Source organism: Mandrillus leucophaeus, unplaced genomic scaffold (assembly GCF_000951045.1).
Source record: "Mandrillus leucophaeus isolate KB7577 unplaced genomic scaffold, Mleu.le_1.0 Scaffold192, whole genome shotgun sequence".
Classification (NCBI taxonomy): Eukaryota; Metazoa; Chordata; class Mammalia; order Primates; family Cercopithecidae; genus Mandrillus; species Mandrillus leucophaeus.
This window is the reverse complement of record NW_012101943.1, coordinates 4,503,369-4,512,515: the sequence shown is the minus strand read 5'-3', so window position 1 is coordinate 4,512,515 and position 9,147 is coordinate 4,503,369.

The window sequence follows — 9,147 nt, the reverse complement described above, 5'->3', positions numbered from 1 at the left end:
TCTCGGCCTCCCAAAGTGCTGGGATTACAGGCTTGAGCCACCGCGCCCGGCCTTTTTTGTTTGTTTTTGAGACAGTATCACTCTGTCACCCAGGCTGGAGTGCAGTGGCACGATCTTGGCTCACTGCAACCTCTGCCTCCTGGATTCACGCGCTATTCTCCTGCCTCAGCCTCCCAGGTAGGTGGGATTACAGGCATGTACCCCCATGCCCAGCTAATCTTTTTGTATTATTAGTAGAGATGGGGTTTCACCATATTGGCCAGGCTAGTCTCGAAATTCTGACCTTTGATCCACCCACCTTGACCTCCCAAAGTGTTGGGATTACAGGCCTGAGCCACTGCGCCTGGTGAGGCAGGAGAATTTCTTGAACCTGGGAGGCAGAGGTTGCAGTGAGCCAAGATTGTGACGTTGCGCTCCAGCCTGGGTGACAGAGCAAGACTTTGTCTCAATAAATAAATAAACAAATAAACAGAAATACAAACAAAAGACAGAGAAATCCAATTTTCCTAGCTCAGCTGGGTTGTAGAGTCTCCCCCGACATGTAGAGAAGAATGAATGACCCCTTTGTCCTGGTCTCACCAGCCTGTGAAGATACCAGTTACACCTCCTTAGTACCCAAATCTTATTAGCTCTAAGCTCCTACCAGTTAATGTAGGAAATCTGTCCCATACTCTCTGTTGGTTAGGATGCCTTAGCCATAAGTAATAGAAAACACAGATTCAAACATGTAAGGAAATTATTATCTCATATAATAGTTAGTCTAGAAGTAGTGGGTTCCAGGTGTGGTATGATGAGTGGCTCAAGGTGTCCTCAAGGAGCCAAGCAGCCTTCATTTCTCTGCTTTTCTGTCCTCAGGACATTGGCTTTTTCCTTCAGCTGGCTCCCTTTGTGGTAATACGATGTCTGCACCAGACACAATAACATGCAGAAAAATAAAGCTTTCTTGTTTTTTAGAAGCATGGAAGCTTTTACCAGCAGTCTCCTATAGGATCTTCTTTATGTACCATTAGCCAGAATTGGGTACATGCCCATTCTTTAGCTAGTCCTTGCCAAGGGGAATGGAATTACCATGGTTGACATGAAGGGAAGCTAAAGAGTCAAAGAAAACTTCAAAGTACTTCCATCTCCCAAATACAGCCTTGCTCACTGTGGGTTCACAGACACCTTCTCCCCACCGTGGCTGAGTTAGGTTCCTTCTTCATTTATGTTGAATTCCCTCTTTTGGGCCCCAGAATCCCTTTCTTATAAACTGAAAGACTCTCACGCTTATGAGTTTATGAATCACTAACATGAATACAGCTCAAGATTTTTTTCCCCAGGTCCATCTCACGGTGGGTCCAGTGGATCCCCAAAGCCATCCTGTGGTTATTTCCCCAGTTCCAGAATGCATAATTGAAATAGATACACTCAGCAGCTGACAGATCCCACGTTGGTTCCCAGTTCCGGAATGCATAATTGAAATAGATACACTCAGCAGCTGACAGATCTCCACGTTGGTTCCCTGACCTGTGGAGGAAGGGCTATTCTGGTGGGAAAGGCCAAGCGGAAGACACTAGAACTGCTTCTAACTAGGAAAAGAGTAAGCCAAAAGCATTACTTAACTCCTGGAGGGACTCCAGAGAGTAGGGCCACCATCAAGGAGGAGGGGTGGCAATTCCCACCACATTCTTATTCCACATGCCCATTTGGCCTGTGCAAAAGACAGATGGAGAATGACAGTGGATTACTATAAACTTAACCAGGTGATGACTCCCACTGCAACTGCTGTACCAGATACGGTTTTATTGCTGTTGTGGTTTTATTTCAAATGTGGTTTCGTTCAGTGAGACTTCTAGGGGTCCAGTGCTATGGGGCATGTCAAGATATCTCTTCTAAGGTGAAGGATACCTTGTCGCATCTGGCCCCTCCTACAACCAGAAAAGAGGCACAATGCCTAGTAGGCCTCTTTGGATTTTGGAGGCAACATGTTCCTCATTTGGGTGTATAACTCTGCCCCATTTACCAAGTGGCTTGAAAAGCTGCTGGTTTTGAGTGGAGTCTAGAGCAGGAGAAGGCTCTCTAACAGGTCCAGGCTGCTATGCAAGCTGCTCTGCCACTTGGGCCATATGACCCAGCAGATCTAATGGTGCTTGAGGTATCAGTGGCAGACAGGGATCTGTCTGGAACTTTTGGCAGGCCCTCATGGGTGGATCACAGTAGACGCAATCAGGATTTTGGAGCAAGGTCCTGCCATCATCCACAGATAACTACACTCCTTTTGGGACAGCTCTTGGCCTGCTATTGGGTCTCAGTAGAAACTGAATGTTTGACCATGGGCCACCAAGTTACCATGTGCCTGAGCTGCCTATCATGAACTGGGTGCTATCTGATCCACTAAACCATGAGGTTGGATGTGCACAGCAGCACTCCATCACCAAATGGAAATGGCATATAGGTGATCAGGTCCAAGCAAGTCCTGAAGGAACAAGTAAATTACATGAGGAAGTGGCTCAAATGCCCGTAATTCCTACTCCTGCTTCACTGCCTTCTCTCTCCCAGCCTGCACCTATGACCTTGTTGGGAGTACCCAATGATCAGTTCACAGAAGAAGAGATCAGGCCTGGTAACAGTTCTGCACAATATGCAGGCACCACCCAAATGTGAACAGCTGCAGCATTATAGCCCCTTTCTGAGACATCCCTAAAGCAGTGGTCCCCAATCATTTTAGCACCAGGGACAAGTTTTGTGAAAGATAATTTTTCTATGGAAGGACGAAGGTGGGGATGGAGGGATGGTTTCCAGATAAAACTGTTCCACGTCAGATCATCAGGCATTAGATTCTCATAAGGAGCACCCAACCTAGATCCCTCGCATGCGCAGTTCACAATAGGGTTCATGCTCCTGTGAGAATCTAATGCCACTGCTGATTTGACAGGAGGTGGACCTCACCCCCCACTCACCACCTGCTGTGCTGCCCAGTTCCAAACAGGCCACGGACCAGTACCATTGGTTGGGTCTGCAACATGATCATCCTTCAGTTCCCGCTGTGCCAGCAAAGCTCAGTGGGCACCAGGGACACAGGAGGCTGCTGCTTCATATGGGCCACCTCTAGCACTACAACCCAGGCAGGAGCATTCCAGAGCAAAACAGGCACCTGTAATTGGGGGTCCTCAAGACAGGGGCTCTCCAGGATCCCAGGGGCAAAGGAGCAGGATCTGCAGCCTTCAAGGGCAATAAGAGGGACCTTAAAAGTCTCCTGTGTCTCCTCTTTGCTTCCACATCTTGGGGTGTGCAGTTGACTTATGAATCATCTCAGCCAGGGCAGCGATCTCTTCCCTCTTGCATTAGGAACAATTCCCTTTACCACTGTCCTTAGGACAGAATTTTGGACAGTGCGCTTGGTTGCACAATTTATTTGGAAGGAGAAATGGCCAGACATGTGGTTATATACTGATTCATAGTAGCCAATGGTTTCCTGGATGGCCTCAGACTTGTAAGGAACATAATTGTAAAAGTGATGACACAGAAATTTGGGGAAGAGTATGTGGATAGACCTATCCGACTGGGCAAAAGATGTGAAGATATTTGTTTCCCATGTGAATGCTCACCAAAGAGTGACCTCAGCAGAGGAGGATTTTTTATTTATTTATTTATTTATCTATCTATCTATTTTTTTATTTTATTTTATTTTATTTTTATTTTCGAGACAGAGTTTCACTGTTGCTGCCCAGGCTGGAGTGCAATGGCGCGGTCTCGGCTCACTGCAACCTCCGCCTCCCGGGTTCAAGCGCTATTCTCCTGCCTCAGCCTCCCAAATAGCTGGGACTACAGGCATGAACCACCACACCTGGCTAATTTTGTGATTTTTTTAGTAGAGACGGGGTTTCTCCCTGTTGGTCAGGCCGGTCTCAAACTCCAAATCTCAGGTGATCTGCCCACCTCAGCCTCCCAAAGTGCTGGGATTATAGGCGTGAGCCACCACACCCAGCCCTTTTATGTATTTATTTGTTTTTCTGAGACAGGGTCTCACTCTGATTGCCCAGGCTGGAGTGCAGTGGCATGATTTCGGTTTACTGCAGCCTCAACTTCCCCAGGCTCAGGTGATTCTCCCATCTCAGCCTGCTGAGTAGCTGGGACGACAGGCACACATCACCACACCCAGCTAATTTTTTTTGTATTTTCAGTAGAGACAGGGTTTCACCATGTTGCCCAGCTGGTCTCAAACTCCTGGCCTCAAGCAATCCACCCACCTTCATCTCCCAAAATGCTGGAATTACAGGCATGAGCTGCTGCACCCTGCCGCAGAGGAGGATTTTAATAGTCAAATAGATAGGATGACTCATTCTGTGGACACCAGTCAACCTCTTTCCCCAATCATCCCATCATCGCCCAATGGCTCATGAAGAAAATGGCCATGGTGGCAGAGATGAAGGTTATGCATAGGCTCAACAACGTGGACTCCATTTACCAAGGCTGATTTGGCTACAGCCACCACTGAGTGCTCAATTTGCCAGCATCAGAGACCGACACTGAGTCGCTGATATGCCACTGTTCCTCCAGCTAAACAGACAGCTACCCAGAGGCAGGCTGATTACATCGGATGGCTTCCATTATGGAAAGGGCAGCATTTTGTTCTTATTGGAATAGACGCCTTGAATATGGATTTGCTTTTCCTGCATGCAATGCTTCTGCCAAAACTACTATCCACAGACTTACAAAATGTCTTATGCACCGTCATAGTATTACACACAGCATTGTTTTTGATCAGGGAGCTCACTTCACAGCAAAAGAAATGCAGCAGTGGGCCCATGCTCATGAAATTCACTGATCTTACAGTGTTCCATACCATCCTGAAGCAGCTGGTTTGATAGTACAATGGAATGGTCTTTTGAAGATTCAGTTACAGTGCCAGCTCAGCGGCAATACTTTGTAGGTCTGCAGCAAGGTTATCCAGAAGGCTGTATACATGCTCTGAACCAGAGTCCAGTGTATGGTGCTCTTCCTCCCACAGCCAAGATTCACAGCTCCAGGAATCAAGAAGTGGAAACACCCACTATTACCCCTAGTGCCGCACTAGCAAAATTTTTGCTTCCTATTCTCATGAGCTTATGCTCTGCTGGCTTCGTGGTCTTTGTTCTGAAGGGAGGAATGTTTCCACCAGGAGACACAACAATGATTCTACTGAACTGGAAGTTGAGAGTGCCGCCTGGCCACTTTGGGCTCCTTATGTCTCTGAATCAACAGGCAAAGAAGTGAGTTACTGTGCCGACTGGCATAATTAATCCTGACTACCTAGGGGAAATTGGACTGCCACTCCACAGTGGAGAAAAGGAAGAGTTTGTCTGGAACACAAGTGATCCCTGAAAGCATGTCCTGTGATTAAGGTCAATGGTAAACTACAACAACCCAATCTGGGCAGGACTATGACTGGCTCAGACCCTTCCGGAATGAAGGTTTGGGTCACTTCAAAGGTAAAGAACCATGCCAGCTGAGGTGCTTGCTGAAGGCAAAGGGAATACCTAATGGATAGTGAAAGAAGCTACAACTATGTGACTGGTTACAGAAATGAGGACTGTAATTTTTTAGAATTTATTTATTTATTTTATTTTTTTGAGACAGAGTCGTGCTCTGTCACCCAGGTTGGAGTACAGTGGCATGATCTCAGCTCACTGCAACTTTCACCTCCCGGGTTCAAGTGATTCTCCTGCCTCAGCCCCCTGAATAGCTGGGATTACAGGCATGCACCACCACACCCCGCTAATTTTTGTATTTTTAGTAGAGATGGGGTTTCACCATGTTGGCCAGGCTGCTCTCAAACTCCTGACCTCAGGTGATCCGCCTGCCTTGGCCTCCCAAAGTGCTGGGATTACAGGTGTGAGCCACCGTGCCCAGCCAGAGGGCTGTAATTGTCATGAGCATTTCCTCTTTACTTTATTATTAATATGTTTGTGAGTGTATATGTGTGTGTATAAATCTATCCACATATACGCTAAGCAAATGTCTTTGTTTTCTTCTCTCTCTTATTCCCTTGTCATATAACATAAGATGTATTGACTTGGCCAGGTATGGTGGCTTACACCTGTAATCCCAGCACTTTGGGAGGCCAAGGTAGGTGGATCACTTGAGGTCAGGAGTTCGAGACAAGCCTGACCAATATGGTAAAACCCTGTCTCTACTAAAATACAAAAAATTAGCTGGGTATGGTGGTGTGCACCTGTAATCCCAACTACTCAGGAGGCTGAGGTAGGAGAATCACTTGAACCCAGGAGGCAGAGGTTGCAGTGAGCTGAGATCATGCCACTGCACTCCAGCCTGGGCAACAGAGCAAGACTCCGTCTTGGGGAAAAAAAAAAAAAAAAACCCCGCAAAGTATAGACTTTACATCATAGTATTTATATATAGTTAATTTTATACCATAGTATTTAAGTTACAGGATTTCAAAGAAAAAGTGCATGTCACTGAAGGACTTTAGCTCCTCTTCTGGGGAGGGTGTTAGTGTGTTTTGGTTATAGGCAGGATAGCTGTATCAGGTTAGGTGGAATTATGGCCTTGTTAGTGTCTTTATTTGGAGTTTAAGTATAGTTTAAGGAGATACATATAGGTGCCAAGTTGATGAGATGTGGACTTGTGATGGCTAGTAGTTTGTGTCAACTTCACTGGGCTACAAGGTGCCCAGATATTTGGTTAAACATTTGTGTGTGTGTGTGTGTGTGTGTGTGTGTGTGTGAGACTTGGGATGAAATTAACATGAGAATTCATAGATTAAATAAAGCAGATTGCCCTCCCAATATGGGTGGGCCTCATTCAATCTATTAAAGGTCTGAAGAGAACAGAAGGCTGAGTCAGAGAGAATTTGCTCTCTTAAGCTGACTATCTTCAAGTGGGGAAATCACATCAGTCTTCTCCTGTTTTTGAACTGAGGCTCAGATTGGAAATATACCATTAGCTGTCCTGGGCCTCGAGCTTGCCAACCTCAGTTCTTGGGACTTCTCTACCTCCATAATCATGTAAGCCAATTCCTTATAATAAATTTCATATCTATCTGTCTATCTACCTATCTACACATATAGAAAGGTAGGAAGATGATAGATAGATGATTGATAGATAGATAGATAGATAGATAGATAGATAGATAGATAGATAGATAGATAGGCTGTATATCTTATTGGTACTGTTTCTCTGCAGAGCCCTGACTAACACAGATACTTAGCTAGTTAAGTGGCATAGCTAAGAACATTCTTGTAAAAGTCTTTTTATGGATACACCTCTTTCTTTTTTCTTTTTAATTATTATTTTGTGAGACAGGGTCTCACTTTGTCACCCAGGCTGGAGCTCAGTGGTGTGATCACAGCTTACTGCAGCCTCGACTTCCTGGGCTCTGGCAATCCTCTCACTTCAACCTCCTGAGTAGCTGGGACCACAGGCGCATGCCACCACACCTGGCTACTTTTTGCTGTTTTGTTTTGTTTTGTTGTTTTTGGTTTTGTTTTTTTTTTGGTAGAAACATGATTTCGCCATATTGCCCAGGCTGGTCTCAAACTCCTGAACTCAAGTGATTCATCTGCCTTGGCCTCCCAAAGTGCTGGGATTACAAGCAAGAGCCACCACACCTGGCTTGTTTTTCTTTCTCTGGGTAAATATCTAGACATTTAATTGCTGGGTTGAAGAGTATGTGTTTGTCTAACTGTAAGAAATTACTAAACTGCTTTTTTTTTTTTAAAAAAACAGAGTCTCGCTCTATTGCCAGACTGGAGTGCAGTGGCACAATCTTGACTCACTGCAACGTCTGCCTGCCAGATTCAAGCAATTCTCCTGCCTTAGCCTCCCAAGTAGCTGGGACTACAGGTGCGTGCCACCATGCCCAGCTACTTTTTTTGTATTTTTAGTAGAGATGGGTTTTCACCATGGTGGCCATGATGGTCTCAATCTCTTGACCTCGTCATCCGCCCCTCTCAGCCTCCCAAAGTGCTGGGATTACAGGCGTGAGCCACCGTGCCCGGCCCCAAACTGCTTTTCAAAGTGGTCTATGACCATCCAAGTTGCTCTACATCCTCATCAACATTTGGTGTCACAGGTAGTTTAATTTTAGCTACTCTATGGATGCGTGTTTGTTTTAATTTGTATTTTCCTGCTAACTAGTGATGTTGAGCATTTGTTCATGTGCTTAACCAGTTATCGTTACATCTTCCTTTGTGAAGTGTCTGCCCACTTTTTAAAAATGGGTTGCTTTTCTTATTATTAAGTTGTAGGAATGCTTTCTATTTTATTAATAACATTCTTCGTTTTGCAGATACTCCCTCCCAGTCTGAGAATTGCCTATTATTCATTTTCTTAAGGGTGTAGAAATTTCTAATTTTGAAAAAGTCTGATTTTTTTTGTCTTTTGTAGTTTTTGTTGTCTGCAACCTAAGAAAAGATTTGCCTACTCCAAGGTTGTGAAGATAGTCTCCTGTTTGCTTCTAGAAGCTTTATCACTCAATAACTTTGTTATTTCACATTATACACAAACATTAATTTGAGATGAAGGTAAGGTGCTCCGATCTGAAAGAACATTAGCCCAAATGAAAAGGTTTTAAATGTAAGAGGGAAGTAGAACCTGAGACTTGCAGTCAAGTGAGGCCAAATGGTGGAGGGCCTTGAATCCCAAGCTAAAGACTGAGGACTTCTTTCCATGGACAATGGAGAGATGCTGAAGACTTTCACAAGAGAGTCATAAATTAACAGCTGGGGAGAAAAGGTGAATGCTTGGGAGACTCGGTGATGGTGACTTAATGTCTCCCATCTGTATACTTTGAGATGTGAACCACATGTTTTTGAGGTCACTTCCTACCCTGATTTTCTGTGATTCTTCCTTCCCAAAAGGGGGCACTGAGGCAGGAGCTACACTAGTCTTTCAAACTGTTAGGGCCAGGGCAGAGACTGCCAAATCCTTAGTCCCCGGTGGGTCAGATTGCTAGGGATGGGGTGGGCATCAAATGTCTAATTGCCTGTGAAGTAGAGGTTTGGGGAAAGTAGAGAACAAGTGCCTCCTGCTCTCTCATGCATAACCCACAGAGAAATAACAGTTTCCCTGGAATTTCGAATCCATACCTCCACCTCTCTGCTGGTGTGCCAAGCCTGTCCAACTTCTTTCCTGTCACAAAAGAGAAGGGTCCTTCTTTTTCCTCCA